This window comes from Prenolepis imparis, unplaced genomic scaffold (genome assembly GCF_030444845.1).
Source record: "Prenolepis imparis isolate NDT839.2.m4 unplaced genomic scaffold, iyPreImpa1.0 SCAF_3, whole genome shotgun sequence".
NCBI lineage: Eukaryota > Metazoa > Arthropoda > Insecta > Hymenoptera > Formicidae > Prenolepis > Prenolepis imparis.
In genome coordinates this window covers 13,899,728-13,919,576 of record NW_028141161.1, presented here as the reverse complement: position 1 = coordinate 13,919,576, position 19,849 = coordinate 13,899,728, and the positions used below count along the sequence as shown (strand labels likewise).

Below are 19,849 nucleotides of genomic sequence, written 5' to 3'. Positions count from 1 at the left end.
CACGCAGCAAGGATTCTTAGAAATAGATAAAACGTAACAACGTTTCGTGTCGCGGAAACCGCAAAGAGATGCATCACTCGTCGTGTAAAATTTTTGCTTTTACGATGGCACCGCATGAAAGAAGGAAGAGGGGGGACCCTTATTTCGACACTATATGCCCCAGCATAATTTTCGTCGGCAAGCTTTTGCTCTCAAAAGGACTACGTTATACGGTACGGCGAAAAGTTCTAGTTTTATCCTTCTGGTTGAGCGTGGCTGGTAGCAGGGTGGTGCCGAGAGAGCACACGGTTTTGTGTTTTATAACAAAGTCACTTGCCTTGGGAACAGTTTTCCCGGACGATACCGCGTAATAACTATTAGCGCTATCGGGGACGTCGCGCTGCGTTGTTTAATATTTAAAGGAAGCTTCCGGGACAGCTGCCACCGTTTGGTAATGTTCGAAGCTTTAAGCTTTCTATCCCGCGCGTCCCGTGTACTTTGACTGTATCGCGCGGATAACGGCTTCGGAACTGTTTAGTGATTTAAACCTCGCTTAACCGTACGTTGAGCCGATGTGGACGGGTATACATTATTCATTTGTGATTTATATCCTTGAAATTGGTAATCCCGTATGGATACTCGACTACATCGTTCCTTAATCGTTGCCCTTTAAAAAAAAATCTTGAAATTTTTCGTCTACGTTAGGGTACCAATGATTGAAAAGTAAAATGCATATTATAGCACTTCTCGAACTTCGCTTGATTCCGCCTGGTCACATTAATAGATAGCGAAGTGAATTTTTTTTTTAAATTAAACAGAAACTTTTGCCGAACTTTTCTCTCCTTGCTTTCGTAGTCATGTGATATTTATACGGAAGAACGGGCAGCTTTAATGGTGTCCAGTTCAGCGACCAAATGGCAGACGTAATAAAAAGAGAAAAAAAAGCACGGAATCGCTAAACCGTTTACCCTTTCCTCGGAGGAGAATCTCTTAAGCTTTTTGCGAAACGCTTTAACTGGCTTGTGGCCAGCTTTTTAATTCGACTCTAATTTCACTCCGCGAATATCTTTGCTCGCGCTTCCCGCAATGGAGGAGAAAAAAGAGAAGCATTCGACTGCGTTTGCTCTTCCTATTGTAGCGTTTTCGCGAGTTTTCTTTATTCCATCTTGTTTTCATTTATCGATAGTGCCAAGCCGAGTGATTCAATATGCCCGCCGACCTTTTTTTTTTTTGACCTCGATTGTCATGCATTTCCTGTCAATGCTGCTCGCATCCGACAGTTCCTCATAAATCACGGATATTCACTTGATTCTCTGATAGTTCCGCCATGATTTCAATTTATTTGTTATAAAGTTGATTCCGGCCAGATGAGCGTGTTCTCATGGGCGCAATAATATACGCGCGCGTGCGCGCGGGCCACCGTGAAATCAGCATTCGTCAAATTGATCGTCAGTTTTCGCCCGTACCGTTTTATTTGCGCCTCTATTTTATTTGCGGATCATTAATGCGCGCGTCGCATCGGCCGAGAGAGCAAGCTTTCTGATGAATGAAAATAATTTCAGCGAGATTTCTCTCGCAAAACAAAACGCATTCCACGTCGACCGCGCACGGCATCATTTGCTCCTCCGTTTCCGCTTAATGCTGAGAATTAATTCAACGAGCCCTTACTGGGACGGCCTACTGGACGAAAGAGATTTTTTTTTTCAAGGGCGAAACAAATTCTCTTGACAAAAGACACAATTAATTCCCCCTATGTATTCTCGAATTAAAAGGCCAAATTGAAATTGTGCGCCGTGAAAAGAGGCGATCGCCGAGCGCGTTCGCTAATTGCTCGCTAAATCGCGAGAGCTAAACACGTATTTTCTCGTTGAAAATTTACCCGACTAATCGCTGACTCCTCGGCAACGTACGCGTGTGCTTTTATATCTATACATTTTTCTAATGTGTCCTCGCTTGCGTTGTAAAATTGTTGAACCACGGTTTTCTTTTTTTTTTTTTTTTTGTGTGGAAACTATTTTTACATCTCGCATAAAAAACTTTTAAAAGCGATTATCCAATATTTTAAGCCAAGTTTTTTAATTATGAAAATTGTTTGAAAGAACGATATATTCTTGATAAGCGATATTTTCGCGAAGTCTATATGTTACCCTATTTATCACCATACGTAAGCTCATGTCAGCCATATCGACCCCCTACTGTACGTATACCACGCAAACTTCGTTATCCAATCCATTGATACGATAAATACCTGCAAGCTCGCGGTAAAGCCTCATTCGGATAATGCGATTAATTGTTAGCCGAGGCATGTAATGATATAATGACGTAACGATCGCGCGGTTATGTGATACGCGCATATACAGAAAACAAAAACGCGCAAACGATTAGTCAAATAAATGAAAATATTGACCGAGCCAGCTACACTGTTTATTTGTTTCATTTGTCGTACTTCAAAAATACATCGCATTCTTTTGCGATGTTTATTATTAAATAATGCCGCATTAAAAACGATACTTATGCGCTATCGTGTAACATGTTATTTTCACTAATTGTAAAATAAAATTTGCAAGTTTATCAAAACATCTCTGTCTCAAATATATTTTTCGGTAAAGTTGTTCCGTACAATAATAACATATATTCGATAATTGCATCGCATCTCGTGCTAGTATCGGATAAATCGAACGCTTGTAAAACCACATTAGGGGAGGAGGGAGTGCGAATTGCGAATGCGATGTGAAGCGCGAGGAACATCGGATATAATGTAAGGATCAACAGACATTACGGGAAACACCCGCATTGCCGTAGTAGAATTTTCATGAGAATTTCGTTCTTCTTTTTCCTCCATCTTGTAGATACCACCATTCTTTCTTACGGCAAAAATCTGAAAACCATTTCGAGATACGTGGCCGGAAACATCGTACTGGCTTGTTGTTATCATTGCGATTTTATTCCGAGTATCTGTTATCTATCGTAATCCGGGATCGCACTAGTATCACGAATTTGTCAATCTCATCGAAATCATAAAAATGTACTTTCAACAGTGAAATAATATTTTGTAAATATATCACGATAAAAAAAATGTTAGATTTCAAGAAATAAAATAATGACACAAGCGTAATATAAAAAGAAAATAAATTATTTTTTTTTGCTCTCAACTTTTAATATACATGTATTTTCAGAATTTATATTTTTCCCAAAGTAGCTTGCATTTTCTCTTAACGAAAACAAGATATTTTATTAATTCAGGATATAAAATTATATCGCTATTCAAATCATATTCGTTTTTATCGATACAGATCTCATTATTGATTTTGTCAAAGGGCAGCATCTAAATTCGCTGTTTGTGAGCAAGAACGTTAAACAATATCTGAATTTAATGCAAGAGTATAATTGCGCGCCAACAAGTAATAGAATAAAAATTTGCACGATTTACGTGAGAAACTTGCCATGATGGCGACACGGCAATTCCTCGCTTCCCCAGGATTCCCCGAAGCGCGGCTGCAGTTCTTGCGCGTGTACGAGCAAAAACAGATTGTTAAATTATTGGTTGCGTTTCTCTCGACGGGATAATGTCGTTTTCCAGTGACATGTTCTTGGATCGATGTTTCCCTTGTGCGAACAAGACAACGCACGTCCGAAAGCTCCGAAAGTTTTGACGACAAATGGAAGGTCCGATTCGACAATCCTCTCATTTCCCGCGTTTTCGTTCCACGGAAAGTCATGCAATGTTAAAGGGCGGGATTGTGTGTCGTGTCACGTTTTCATTCCCGGGGCGATTCATCGCGCTCTATCGCTAAATGCACAAAGTATATTAACCTTCCTGATGATGCTGCCCCAATTTCGCGTCCCCTGCAGGGAGTTGGAATTAAATTTGCACGAGGACTAAGTGGCGTCTTTGGTTCTCGTAGCCGCGTAGTCGAGCGAACTATCCACTTCGTTCTGCATTCTCCGCATCGAAACGTCGAAAGTTCGATGGGAAATTGTATTCTCGCCTCGTTTCCTCCCCCCTTCTCCTTTCCGAAACTCTGTCGCGAAATAATTCTTTTAGAATGCCGTCAGCCACTGAAGCAACAGAGAAGCGGAAAACGATCTCGTTTTAATTGCTATTGTACAATCGGCACCCGATGTAAGAACGCGATGAACGGTCGACGGTATTCAGAATGGAAATTGCGTTAAATCCTGCACAGACGCGAATAACGAATGAACAATGGCTCTATGGCGAAACGCGCACTGCGTTACCTTATTTCTTCCGCTTTGCCGCAGCTCGTAGAGCGGTAATTAAGAGAGCGTTACACCGTGAGGATCGATGCATTGCGATAACAGCGGCATTATTTTAATGAGACGCTGTAATATTCATTTTCATTTCTTACTCTTTTATGATATATTTCCTTAGACTTTGACAATCTTACGGATTAAGAAGTTTATGTAAATTTAAATGGGATAACTAGCCACTTTTTATATATCTATAGGTTTTTATTTAATCTGATATTGACTCTCTTTTTAATGAGAATTTTTGGACAAAATTGTCATTTAGCACAAGTTTTTAATTTTCATGTGACTCTGAATATTCTTTTCCTAAAGTCTATTTTTAATAAATTAATTTTTATTATCTTTGCACCTCTCTCTTTCTAAAATTTGATTCTTAAAAACCTCTTTTTTATTATTTTTATTATGAATTATTATGGAAACTGTTAGTCTTTCAATGTTTTTATTAAAAAAAAATTAGTTACAAAATTTTTAAAAATAGTAAGAGTGACTTGTAAGTTTGAGACATATTCTATGACGTTAATTTATTTATCAAGACGAATTTATCTCATTATGATAGATACATCACACAATTTTAAGCATAATAGTTGGAAATAGAAATTCATGACTTTTTAACTTTTGATTCGATTCAAATAGGCAAATACTTGGACGAATGTAAAATAAAGTTCACGCTCATTGTGTGTTTTGCCGTCTCTTTAATGTTTCCGAACTCCAACGAAACGAAGACGAACCCAAATGATCAGAATATTGGCTAAATCCGATACTTAATTAGCAAGCTACGTTGAGATTTCTTTTTCTTTGCTCACGATTCCCCTGCTATTTGACTTCACGTCGTCTATACGATTCACCATTAGTGACTTTTTTGCCGGTATACTTTTACACACACAGACGCGTAAGAAAAATTGCGAAGAAAACAACTGGATCTCGCTCGCTTCGTCTTTCAATCCTCCACGAGAATCTCTTTGGGCGGAATAATTCAAATGGAACTTTTGCCAGGTCGAATGTTTTAATTTGAGAAGCGATTGAACACGTTGCAAGAAATGAATCTACGAGGTAGCTAAAACTGTCTCGCGATAGACATCGTAAATAAGTACGAGGCTTTGCGCTCGTATTCGCATTCGCTACATACAAATGTCGATTTAAATGTGCTCGTGCCGGTGCCTGTTAAATGCAAAGTAATTAAGAAAACGGAGACTTTACAATCTTGCAAAATGTGTAACTACTGTTTCCAAAGTTTCAGCATGAAATTATTAATACTTTAATTGATAAGGTTCAATTAATTATAATAACAGAATTATTTGTGTATGTTATTCGAAAACATTCGAATTGAAAATATCGATAAAAATTTTTCCTATAAATGATTTTAGATCATGATTGTATAAAAATTTATTTTTATACAAATATAAAGAGAATTTTTTGCTGTGTAATCTGAATATGCTATAATGGACTCTCTTTGAAATATCGACGATAAGAAATTTTATTGTATTTTCTGTTTTATTTATTTTTTTGATATTACTTTGATATTTTCTCTGACACAGACAGATTTAAATAGAATTATAAAATATAAAAATCCTTAAAAAATGCGAGAGACAATGGAATATTTGCAGTATGCAAATATTTTACGAGTAAAAGTACAGTGGATAATCCATTCAATTGTATTGTATCATTTTTTGGAATTCAAAAGTCAATCTATATATTGTGTATTGGGAAATTCATACATTTCAAAACCGTAAGCCATATGTTTATTGCAATCAGCGATTACTATTGATTAATTCTACTGCAGCACGGTAATATAAATTGGATCCGAATTAATTTACATTGTGCATCATCGAAACCACATAAATATATGAAAAAAGAAATTGTTTGAAACAATAGAGTATAAACTGACTGAAAAATGATACAAACGAGAGAATAATTATACGATATATAAATTATACACCAATTATATATAATTCCTCCAATTGTTGTGGAGTGTGAAATTTCCACAGTAGCGATATTTCCGCCTTATGACTTATGACTTATGAGTTTCGTCGTATCGCAATTTGCTTTATAAAAGGGGCGTACACTATGTTAACTATCACGAAATAATCGATTAAGCATGATGAGCATCGCGCAAGAGAACTCGAGCGAAAGTATCGATACCCTGGCGACGTCGAACCGTGAAAAGCTCGAAGAGACTCGGCGCACTGTCAATGTCCCCGAGTATTATAACAGCTGATGTAAACTCGTACGCGAGAGGCGGGCAGTGGACAATATTTACTCCTGCTCTGGAGAAAAAGGGCGGCGGGATTTCTGTTTCGAGCATGGGACTCTTTTGTTTCGTACGCGGAGGGGTTGTTTTCTTTCGCCGTACTCCATTCCGTTTGTTTGTCCCTCGCTTTTGCTCCCAGGCCAACTCATTCTTCTCTTTTCCTCCCCCTCCCTCTGACTCGTCCCTCCTCTATCTTCACGAAGCTTTTCTCTTGGTGAAATCAACGGCCGGGTAAGTTCGCAGCGACCCTTACAATCGAACCGGCTCTATTCCGCGAGAGTCAAGAAACGAGAGGACGATTCACAGGGAGCGAGGAATTAGAGGAAACGCATAAACATCCCATGGTAGAAGCGCGTCTGCAGTTGGCTGCCTCTTCCATTGGAGTAAAATTACAAGCTGTGCGCTCCTCTAGGCAAACTCCCGAGCTACTACCGATAGAAAATCAACCTTATCTTCTTCGGAAAACGCCTTGAAATTTCTTGAAATTGCAGCAAACGCTCTCGCGTTTGCGCCAAGATAGAAATCGAAATTGTCTACTTTTCTGAAATTCTTTTATCAAACGGAACGAATAAAATTCGCTGGCGGTTCTAAGATTAAAAAATTATTTGATATCGAAAATTAATGAAAGATCTTTGCGAATCAAGTTTTTGAATTTCGCTCACGTGATTTTTCAAGGAATGATAAGAATTGGATTTTTCCAATAAAAATTATTGGAATTAAAAGTATTTTTTTATTAACAAATTCAGGGGCTTGGCATTACCTAATCTTTTACATAATTTAAAGTGAATTTTATTTTAATAGAAATGTATATGATTTAATTGTCAAGACGATCGACATGAGATACGAGATGGTACGTTCTGAAGAATCATAAAAAGTAACGCTATCAAATCTTGGCCGAAAAGAAATCGACTAGAAATTTCTCCCAAAGTCTTTAACTAATCGCGTAGCTAGATCTCTGGTATTTTCAGTATATATCCGCGCGAGTAGAAACCCACCGATTAAAGCCTGATCCGCAATGAAAAAGCGAAGGATAGAAGTTTCGAACGGAAGAAGAGCCAAGTGTCGCTAGACTGAACATCTTTCAAAAAAGTTTCAAACATGAACGAGAAATCGAGAGGGGAAGGGGAGAATGATAAAGAGAAAGAGAGAAGTTTAAGTTAAGAAGGGAACAGTCATCCCCCTTGGTTGGAAAGAGGGCTGCTATTGTATAGTCTCTCCCTCTTGTACCTCTATTTAAACTGTCGTGGCGGTTCGCCCGGAGAATTTAATTCGCCCGAAAAAGCCGCACCTTAATTAGTAATTAATTGGCACATAAATTAGCTGCAAATTTTCACCCGCGACGAAACGTACGTACCTTTCTCTCTCTCTTTTTCTTTCTCTTTCTCTCTCTCTCCCTCTGTCTCTCACCCCTTATCTATCCGTCCGTCTCTCATCCGCTAACCTCTTTCGTACGTCCTCTTCTATTCTATTTTTTTTCTTCGCTGGTGCCGGGCCACCAACCGCGACAGAGATAAGAACGCCAGCAACTATTTCAGCAATCTAACTTTCTCGCGGGTTTCCGGAGAATTTCCTGCCCAGAGGCATTCGCTACTCCCCCTCGCCCACCCACTCTATCTCCCGTCAGTCGCGAATTGCACTCTTAAGCCTCGGCAATGAAACCTCTCCAACAACGTCTCGACCCCGAAAAGGAGTGATGTTCCGTCGCGGTGATAAAGCGCGCGCGACGAGCTAAATCGACGAACGAAGTCTCATAGAATTAGATCTTCGGCATCTTTTGTCGTGCCGCGCGGAACAACCTGTAGCTCTCGTACTGGCGAGACTTGACGAAATCCGTTTGTGTAGCGCCAGATCGTGCTTTGATGTCTTTCCGGGTCAATTGTCCGTAATAACATTCATTGTAAACGAGTAAAAACAGCGTTTTAAAGAAAAGCGTTTAGTAAAAGTTTTTTATGAAGAAATAATTTTATGAAAAATATTTCTATTAAAATACATTTATAAGAAGAAAACGCAAACCTTGTCGATATCTCGCAAGAAGCGCAATTTTTTGATCTTTTTTTTATTCGAAATTGAAAAAGAGAATTCCGCAAAAAAAATAACGCGGACGAAAACATAATTTTACGGAGAATATCCCGCGAAAGATCCCGAAGTGATCGAACAATGGAGAACGAAAAGAAGTGGAAAGAAAAAAAAAGTCGACTATCGAAAGTACGAAAGCCAAGCAAATTGAACCTTTCCAAGCTTTATCGGAGAGTAATGCGGCATTTAACAATGGATGTTTGGTCCTTTTCGGGTAGGCGCGCGAAGATGGTAAATGGCATCAGAATAGAAAGAGATAGGGAGAAAAGTAGAGATATAGAGGGAAGAAGATCCTGGAAAGAACGGCGAAGATGATAGGAAAATGCAAGCTCTCTCTTTCTATTCAACCCTCCCGATCGCGGCCCAAGAAATCCGGAATCAGTTTCAAACGGCCCGACCTTTCAGGAACCGTCGTCGCGCACCACATGCACGTCCTTTATTGAAATCGATGATATTCGGTCCATGCACTCTACGATTTTCTCCGCTGAATGAACGAACCACTTTTTCCACTTCCTTTCTCTCTCTTTTATATACACACATTCTCTCTCTCTCTCTCTCTCTCTCTCTCTCTCTCTCTCTCTCTTTTCGATACTCGGAAACGAAAGACCATTATTCGCAACCACAAAATGGTTTCATGATTTCGTACTCTATTTCAATCGATTCGTCAATCGTACCAATTTTCGTGATCCTGCGTGATCGTTTCTTTGTATACCTCGAACACAACAATTTTATAAGAAATCTAGAATAGGTAGATTTGATCATGATTTATCTCAACAATTTTTAATTTCTATTTTTTTTTAAATATAATCTGCTCAATTATGAGTTAAAATTGAATTTATTTAAAGATGTCACCTAATTAAACTTAGTCGAAACAAAGTTTTGTTATTTATAATCTTATATTTACAATCTATATATTTAATTAAATATTAAAAATAATTATTTAAAATCTATTTTTAATAATTCTGTAACATTGACTTTTCTTTACAAGATTCTGATCATTTTTTGATCCGAACATATTCGCGAAGAAAGTGAAATTTCCTGCCAAATAATATATCGATTACTTAGTAAACCACGAAAATAATATCATTTCTCTTTCTCGATACGGTATAATAACTAATATTTAATTGAGATACTACAGAAAATCGGATACAGCATGAATTATGGATCCGTTTTTTTTTATTTGTCCTACTTATCGAAGTTCATTGGATTTTTCATATCGCAGGGAGATCTCCGATGATTCATGGGATGCGCGATTCAAGGAGTATCTTAATTGGAGATTCTCGTAATTGCGTCTCCTCGTCTTATAATGAATTATTGAGTGGATTGCGCTCCGGCGCAGGCAAGTTGTTTGAAGTTACACTTCTGGTATCTTATTTATCTCTCTTTAGTTAATGCATTTGTTACTTTCGCGGACCGACAATGTTTGCTTTTCGCTTCGCAATTGTTGCTTCCGTTTATTCAATTTTTCATATCGAGCGATCGATAGTTAAAAAGTTTATATTCGAACAATTGCCAACAAAATAGATTTGTTTTTCACAATTGTTTTAATTATTATAAACCAACTCGAAAATGCTGTAAACCAACAAGTAGTTTATATATTTGTTTTCCAACGTAAAGTTGCACTAGTAGCTGCGCAAGCGTAACTTAATTACGCGAAAGCGCGTAATGTATGCATAAAAATCGCCAGTCTTAAAAATTTAAACGGTCGTTGTTCCGTTTATTCTTTGCTCGGAAAGTCCTTTAACACAAGCTTAAGTCGTCGAGAGTCGAAGATTAAAGTGCCTGCAAGTCCGTGCAGCCAGCACGAAGCCGTCCCTGGGGCAATTTTAATGACCGACTTTACTTCCTTGCAGAATACTTTTTCTCTCGCGGCGCTTTTCCCACTTATTTTCAACCTATGCGAAACGCGCGCAAAGAGGCATCAACTCGACGCGAAAATAACCGAGGAAGTAATCATCGTTTGCGACAATGCAAATCATAAAATGCGAAAATAATGAGTATAAATTTCTGCAACGGATTTATAATATTAATGCGAAGGCATGTGAAGAATTTCGGGAAGAAAACGCGCTATTAAGAGAAATAGAACAAAACATTGCGGACGCAAATTAAATTTTAATTTCACAATTAATCGCACGAAAAAGTTTCATTTCGACAAAATTAATTTTGAAGTCTACAACGAACCCCCCAACTGCGCAAAACAGTTTGCAGGAGGGAACAATTTTTCCATATCTTTGTAAAAGATTTCGGACGTTAGAAAGCATTGCTGATGGTGAACCATGTTGCGAATAATGCACTCGATAAGTCTCTTTTCTCGCGGACGAGCTGTTGTATCATGCGAAGCTAGGGAGGAAAGATCGCCGCGACAGGAAGTTTGTCTCGTAGAACGGCTATTTGTCTCCTTTACTTCCATCGAGAGACGCGCATATATCTCTCCTCTCGCCGTTCTAATCTCTCATAGAGAAGAGGCTAACGGAAGACTTGGTTATTCTACAGAAAATACCAAAACAAAAGCAATCATTTTTGCTATCTTTCTTTCTCCATCCCTCCTACTTCCTCTTGTATACGTTTGCTATATATATACGCGCTCAATTTTGGGGGAGAAACTGAAATAAATATGAATTTTACGCGACAAAAGTTTTTGAGAACAGCGAAACGCGAAGTGAATCGAACCGATTCAAGCGTGGAGGGACAGAGCACAAGGGTAGTAGAATCCGCCTTCTTGCATTCTATGTACGGAGAAGGTGCTTTCAATCGACCGGAAAATCCGGTTTTCCTGGGAATTAAGCTCGTAAGGATGGGCAAGAAGGAAGAACGAATTCCAAACTTAAGCAGCAGGTCACTTCCGGAATCGCGCAACCGGAACCGCACAATATGTATCGGCATAAACCGCCGGATAACACGAGACATTTTATTGGAAAGAATGATCAATAATTTTTCTTTCTTTTTTTTTTACATTAGAATGGCATTTTCTTGAGCTTTCTCGAAATAATATATATATATATTTTAAATATATCTGATATATATGTATAAAATTATAACATATGTATAAAGTTATTCTACATTATAAAATTCTGAATCCTTTTCTAAAAAAGATATGTAAAGATACTCGCATATATCGAAGGACAAACGGAATACAGAAACGTATCCACATTCTACGTTGATTTATTACAGTACGATGTTGGTATGTCTTAACATTTCATTTAAATTAATTTGATTCGTGTCACTTGGAAGAAATACAGCATCGATTTCAACGAATCGTCTACCAATTGAGTCATACTAAACATCTAGCACTCACCATAATCGGCTTTCTCGCAGCATTCTTCCTCGAATCCTCGATCCTCGATGTCCGCATATATCGTTTCCATTGTCAGGCCGCTCGATCTTCGTGTCACACACTCGCGAACGCGAAATTGGTACGCAAACTCGCGAACGCGACACTCGTATACAACACTCGCGATGATCTTGTCCGATCTCGGCATTTTCGCGCGCTTTTACACTTGCGACGCGACGCGTAAACACATCCGCCATGTTAGGACGCCGAGTCGCGAGGTTAAAAGTCGCGCACGTTGAAATAACATTGCCGGCGGATTTTCCATGCAATCTATATTTAAATCGACGAAACGTTTTGTTCGAGTTGTCGCGCGCAACACGCGCAACTTTGGCTTGTTACTTTGACTTTTTAATTCGACGAAATACGCGAAATAATCGACGACAACGAGGGAGGCGACGCGATGCGTGCGAACGCGGGACGAAAGATGTGAACGTAGCGGCAGGTTGATGCGTGACGTCAGCCGCAGCGCGAACTCTGCAAATTTTGAATGAAAATTTGAATTAGAGAGTGAGCAATATGTGATAGGGAATGTCATTAAGAAAAACGATAATAACTAATAATATGAAAATAAACTTACAACGCGACGTGTATTTAATGCTAAATGCGAATTATTCATATTTAGATATTCCGTTATTAAATTATACACATATAAATATATTATTATATATTATTATTACTGAAGTAATAACATAAATGGTAAAATATATTTTATATATATATACTTATGATATATTTTACTATTCACGTTATTATTTCAGTAATTAATCTCAAATCAATAGCTAAGGAATTATTAGAAAATTATATCAATTAAAAATTAAAATGATATAATAATATTACATTATAATATTATATTATTATGTATGTATAATCTTATTGTTCGACAAATGCAAAATAATTAACTAATTATTTTCACATAGATTTTCTTAAAAATTATTCTAGCATACATATTTTTTTTTAATTGTAATGAATAGGATAGGATAATAGGATATAATGTATCTCTTCCTCTTATTAGTCTATAAATTTGATTGAACGAATCAACAATAGTCAAATAAATAACAATAGTTGTCGTCCCAAGACATCAATCTTAATTATTTTGCAGCTCAACCTAAAAGAAGCGCATATGTGAGCAATCTAAAACATACAGAGCGCTCAATATATTTCCGTCACCTTTCTGTAGTAGAAATAAAAAATAAATAAATTGACAATAACAGAAATTAAAAATGTATATAAATTTGAAAATCAAAATAACATATTTTTATCCACTCTTCGAAACACGAATGCGACTCTTATCATGTTAGAATAATCATATCCACGTAACTTGCAATGTGAATATGATCATCTGTGATTGTGCGGAATTATTTACAGAATCATATATTGAATATGCATCGTTACATGCGATGACGTCAACTAAAAAATACGGTAGATTCGCGTACATTTCTGTGGACAAAGTTCGATCGTATCTTTTTGATCCATCATTTACGTTCGATTATTGCTATTACGATTGTATTATTATGATTATTATTATTATCATTATCATCATTATCGTTTAGTATCATCATTATTCTGCATTAGCCTGGTATGCTGCTATTTTACACGCGGAGTAAAAGTTGTCGACAAAACAGACGGACAATTGTAAATAATGCATTGAATTATTGAATCGGTTATAAAAGTCATATCAAAATTTCATCGCGCATTGTTTCGACGCAAAACAAAATGCGCTGAATACATTGTCCCGTGTAATCGATAATTAATATTTTGAACGAGTTATTTACCCGGTTGCTGACATTATTTGTCGCGTAATGTAAATCAATCATAAACTATAGGCGCGCGTTACATTTTGATTTTACACAAAGTGTGCAGAAATTGCGCGCATTCTCTGAACCGCGTGAATATTCTAAGGTCCATTTCTACCAACATCGGTTAACTTTAAAACCTCCGGTTAAACTATCTTTGTCTCTTTTTAAAAACATAGCTGAAAAAAGACAAAGATATAATTTAACCGTAGGTTAAAATTAACCGACGTTGGTAGAAACAGGCCTATGTCAAATAACGTGTATAATGGTATTTTTAAACGCGTGTATCAAGCGTTTTAAAGAGAGACGAACATTGAGTTACGAAAAATATATATTCGCGGGGGCGAACAAGGCGACTCCATTAGAGAACGAAGACGCGAATAAAAGGATGTTCGAACAAAAGCAAAAGAGAGGGAGATGAGGCAGGGTGACGAAGAATCGCCCGGAGACGAGGCAAAAAGGAAGGTATATTCCGAAATTCGAGAGTAACCGGCATTAATCCAACGGGCGTTAGTCTCGTGGCGTGAACACCAACTCGATTTAGTTTGTAGATTGAATCAGACCGACCGCGAAAAAAAGCGGATTCTAATTTCTTCCGAGAGAGAGAGAGAGAGAGAAGTCCGGGGGATATTCGTCACGAGGAGACACTTTCTTCGTCGGTGCGATGAAATCTCCGCCCTTATAAAACGACTTCCCGACTCGCCTTTCTTCCCTTCGCGTCGTATCGACCCTACGGAAGTACCTATCAGACAATTTCTTTCTTCCTTTGCTTTGCTCGAATTCGCGCGCGTCCCATCCCTCCTCCGACTTAAGCCTAAGATCGAAATTGTTTCTTGTGCCGTACAATTACGAGGGTCGTCGCTTGACTTCTTTTTTCACCGCGCAATAAAAATTGCTACACGGAAACGTTTATATAGACCTCGTTAAGACACTGTTGTTTTTATGAAGATATAAAGTCTACCATATACGCGAATCAATGAGTACCACGCACAAAACAGCCGCTCGTAGATGAAACTATTAGAAGAGCGTTAAATGTGTGAGGAGAAAAAAGGGAATGCAATATTGTATACCGAAATAACGACAAACACTTGGCGGTATACAATTTTGTGGAAATAATGTAGCGATATACAACTTTGCGCAAACGCCTCGTGCGATATTAATTTCGCGTAAATATCATCGGCTTGTCGCAGTAAATAGCAAGAAATTGTTTCGTTTTAAGGTTGAAATTGTGACTAGAATCTCCGTGTACCCTCGCAATTATACGGCATAAATTATTTTTAGCAATGCATTATATAATCTATATATTTTTTTCTACGATAATATGATATTGTAAAAACCACTGTTATTATATAAACAGATGAAACTATCTTCTGAACTATCTTCTGAAATATGATCATACAGTCCTTTTTCAATTTATTGAAACTATCCTTTCGAATTCTCAAAGCATGCGCCACCCACGTCATCGTGTGATAAATTCAACTTAGCCGTCAATATTTGTCTCGTTCACAAGATACGTCGCATTAGGCGAACGGGAAGTTCGTACAAATGGAAACCGTCATCACAGTGTTCTTATTCTCTTACGGGGAACGAAGGCAGACGAACCTTTTTTCTCCCCCTTGAGACTCGTGGAAATGTATGGAATTGTCTGTCTGACCGCTCCGCACGAAAACTAAGGTAAAAGGGGAGCCGAGCCGGAAAACTCGGAAGCATGTTCACCGGACTTTCCATCTTACTCCCGAGTTTCTCTTAGGTTCTCTCTCGATTCTCGGAGACCTTAACGGCGCGGGGAAAACCGATTCGCTGACCCACCGTAGAATTGATAGCTAGAATTTTAATTGCACGCACATAGACGATGGATCGTCACGGACTATCGACTGGGAAACGAACAGCGAACGGGCACACCATCTCGCAGCAAGACGGAAAAAAGTCCCTCGCGAAAAATGTTCGCTATTTAAATCAAAGACTAGGCCGCGTCACCGGAAATACCGGCAAGTTGACAGGCATTGTTCGGTGATAGGAGCTATTAGTCAGTGAAATATCTCATCATATTAGAATAATGGTGAAATGAACGAGAGAAGGAGAGAGAGGAAGAGCGGAAATAGAAAGAACAATGAGGGAAAGGGAAAGATAACGAGACAAAAGTTGGAAAAAGAGCGAGAGATTTTTACGAACGAAAGAGAAGAGATAGTCGCGCGCGAGCTATCAACAGAAAGAGAAAGAGGAGAGAAATAGTGAAAAATCCGTTGCGGAAAGCACTCTTTACCGCATCTGGTTTGGTATTTCGCAACGAAGATATTCAGACTGCCCCCTTATTTGTGAGTTTTGCTAAATTAGCTCGAGCTGTCGGCGCGAGGCTCGAGTGCCTCGTTATCGATGTTCAGTCCTCGCGGAATATTCCGAGAAGAGGAACACCAGCTTTAATTTCACGCTGTAACGACGTCCAACTTTGCAAAACTCGATAATCGGATGACTTTGCCGGGTTGTAGTATGAGAACGAAGACAGAAAATCATTCCGAGTTTTTCTTTCGGTACGGAGCATAATATTTTCCGCGGAATAGTTTTTCGCTACCACTGAATTTATGAGAATAGCATACGAGTCCTTGTTTTATAGCCTACTTTTTTATCATCGTTTCGTTATTGTCCTATAATGACTTATAACAAAAAATATGTTACATACGTAATATATAAATATTGCAACGGATTCGTTAAATTTTTCCAAAGTAATCTTTTTTTTTGTTATACTAGAACAACACAAGCGCGCGCTACGCGCGCGCCATTCTTTGATTTCATATTTTAAAAAATAATAATATTTTTTTGACAGAATCAACTGATAACTGTCAAAAAATATTAATCGAGTTTAAAATACCATAACATATTATTTTAAACAAATTATTATTTTAATTTTTAAAATATATTATTTAAAAACTTAATTAACAAATTGGCGCTTAAATCAGCTGATTTCTGTCAAAAAATATTACTAAAGCATTCATTTGCTAATTAAATTTCAGAGTAATAATACGTTATAAAAATTAAAGTAGTAATGTTGATAATACTTTATCCTCGATTAATACTTTTTGACAGAAATCAGCTGATAACTGTCAAAAATAATAACCGAGTTTAAAGTAGCTAATTTCTATAAAAAAATATTAATAAATCTTCTCGTCCATAAAATCGTAATTAGTCTCGACGTTGTGATTATCTCGATTATCAAAACAGTCTTACAGAAAATTCTATTTTTTTTGTTCGCACTTGTTATAGATTTAAATACTGAATTTTTATGCATTGCATAATTAATTAATATATACTTCTTTATATATTGATTGCAATGCATGCATAAAAATATGTGAATTAATTATGCAATGCATAAATATTCATTACTTAAATCTTTAACAGAAAACCAAAAAAATAGAATTATATACAAGAATCTTTCGAACAAAATATCTATGCTTCTATCAGATTCATGCGTCTGTACACACACATCCAACACACTGCAGTCTCGCGCGAGACTGACCGCAAGACTCTGAGCAGCGGTATCGCCAAGCGCACCCGACACCCTACACATCCTCCACGCTGCGCATCTCGCGCGAGACTGATTCTCGAGACATTGTGATTGCGAGACTGATCGTCAGTCTCGCGCGAGGCGCGCAGCGTGGTAGATGTATAGGCTGTGTTTGGCGATACCGCTGCACAGAGTCTTGCGGTCAGTTTCGCGCGAAACGTGCAGCGCGATGGATGTGTGTGTATGTACAGACGCACGAATCTAATAGAAATGCAGATATTTTGATCGAAAGATTCTTGTAGAAAATTCTATTTTTTTTAATTCTCTGTTAAAGATATAAATAATAAATATTTATGCATTGCATAATTAATCGACATATTCTCAGGCATGTATTGCAATCAAGGCATAGAAAAATATATATTAATTAATTATGCAATACATAAAAATTCAGTATTTAAATCTAAAACAGCAGTGCGAACAAAATAAAATTATCTATAAGAATCTTTTGTGAATAGAGATAATCATAACGTCGAGATATGATTTTATAGACGAAAGTATTTATTAATATTTTTTTATAGAAATTAGCTACTTTCGCATGGGGTCAGCGGTAAAAAAGTATCGTTTTCTAATATTTAAAGACGAGCCAAAAATTCATCGATTATACATTTTAATAGTACATTGATTACAGAATCATTTGGTACCAAACAGACACCAGCGTACAAATTTTTTAATACGATAAACATAAAATAAGTATGCGTCGCACAGGGTCCGCGGTAAAAAGTATCGATTTCCAATATTTTAAGACGAGCCAAAAATTCATCGATTATACATTTTAATAGTACATTGATTACAGAATCTTTTGGTACCAACCAGACAGAAGCGTACAAATTTTTTAACTTGATATACATAAAATAAGATTGCGTCGCATGGGATCAGCGGTAAAAAAGTATCGATTTCTAATATTTAAAGACGAGCCAAAAATTCATCGATTATACATTTTAATAGTACATTGATTACAGAATCATTTGGTACCAAACAGACACCAGCGTACAAACTTTTTCATTTGCTATACATAAAATAAGGATGCGTCGCACAGGGTTCGCGTCAAAAAAGTATCAATTTCTAACATTTTAAGACGAGCCAAAAATTCATCGATTATACATTTTAATAGTACATTGATTACAGAATCTTTTGGTACCAAACAGACACCAGCGTACAAATTTTTTAACTTGATATACTTAAAATAATGTTGCGTCGCATAGGGTCAGCGGTAAAAAGTATCGATTTCCAATATTTTAAGACGAGCCAAAAATTCATCGATTATACATTTTAATAGTACATTGATTACAGAATCTTTTGGTACCATGCAGACACCAGCGTACAAATTTTTTAATACGATAAACATAAAATAATGTTGCGTCGCATAGGGTCAGCGGTTAAAAAGTATCAATTTCTAATATTTTAAGGCAAGCCAAAAATTCATCGATTATACATTTTAATAGTACATTTATTACAGAATCATTTGGTACCAAGCAGACAACAGCGTACAAACTTTTTCATTTGCTATACATAAATTAAGGATGCGTCGCATGGGATCAGCGGTAAAAAAGTATCGATTTCTAATATTTAAAGACGAGCCAAAAATTCATCGATTATACATTTTAATAGTACATTGATTACAGAATCTTTTGGTACCAACCAGACAACAGCGTACAAATTTTTTAACTTGATATACTTAAAATAAGGTTGCGTCGCATAGTGTCAGCGGTAAAAAAGTATCAATTTCTAATATTTTAAGACGAGCCAAAAATTCATCGATTATACATTTTAATAGTACATTGATTACAGAATCATTTGGTACCAAACAGACACCAGCGTACAAATTTTTTAATACGATAAACATAAATTAAGGATGCGTCGCACTGGGTCCGCGTCAAAAAAGTATCGATTTCTAATATTTTAAGACGAGCCAAAAATTCATCGATTATACATTTTAATAGTACATTTATTACAGAATCATTTGGTACCAAGCAGACAACAGCGTACAAATTTCTTAATACGATAAACATAAAATAATGTTGCGTCGCATAGGGTCAGCGGTAAAAAAGTATCAATTTCTAATATTTTAAGACGAGCCAAAAATTCATCGATTATACATTTTAATAGTACATTTATTACAGAATCATTTGGTACCAAACAGACAACAGCGTACAAATTTTTTAACTTGATATACATAAAATAAGATTGCGTCGCATGGGATCAGCGGTAAAAAAGTATCGATTTCTAATATTTAAAGGCGAGCCAAAATTTCATCGATTATACATTTTAATAGTACATTAATTACAGAATCTTTTGGTACCAAACAGACACCAGCGTACAAATTTTTTAATACGATAAACATAAATTAAGGATGCGTCGCACTGGGTCCGCGTCAAAAAAGTATGGATTTCTAATATTTTAAGACGAGCCAAAAATTCATCGATTATACATTTTAATAGTACATTTATTACAGAATCATTTGGTACCAAGCAGACAACAGCGTACAAATTTCTTAATACGATAAACATAAAATAATGTTGCGTCGCATAGGGTCAGCGGTAAAAAAGTATCAATTTCTAATATTTTAAGACGAGCCAAAAATTCATCGATTATACATT

General features: G+C 36.9%; 1 protein-coding gene and 1 long non-coding RNA gene across 7 annotated transcripts in view; one reads left to right on the top strand and one right to left on the bottom strand.

Annotated features, from left to right (window-relative positions):
- Nucleotides 1–19,849, top strand: part of Lar (tyrosine-protein phosphatase Lar) — a 300,655-nt gene that overhangs the window by 151,724 nt on the left and 129,082 nt on the right. The gene's annotated exons all lie outside the window — the stretch shown is intronic.
- Nucleotides 11,776–19,849, bottom strand: part of LOC145933996 (uncharacterized) — a 100,891-nt gene continuing 92,817 nt past the window's right edge. The window contains exon 6 of the long non-coding RNA XR_014424965.1: nucleotides 11,776–12,374. This is a non-coding gene — a long non-coding RNA (uncharacterized LOC145933996). The remainder of the gene's footprint in view (nucleotides 12,375–19,849) is intronic.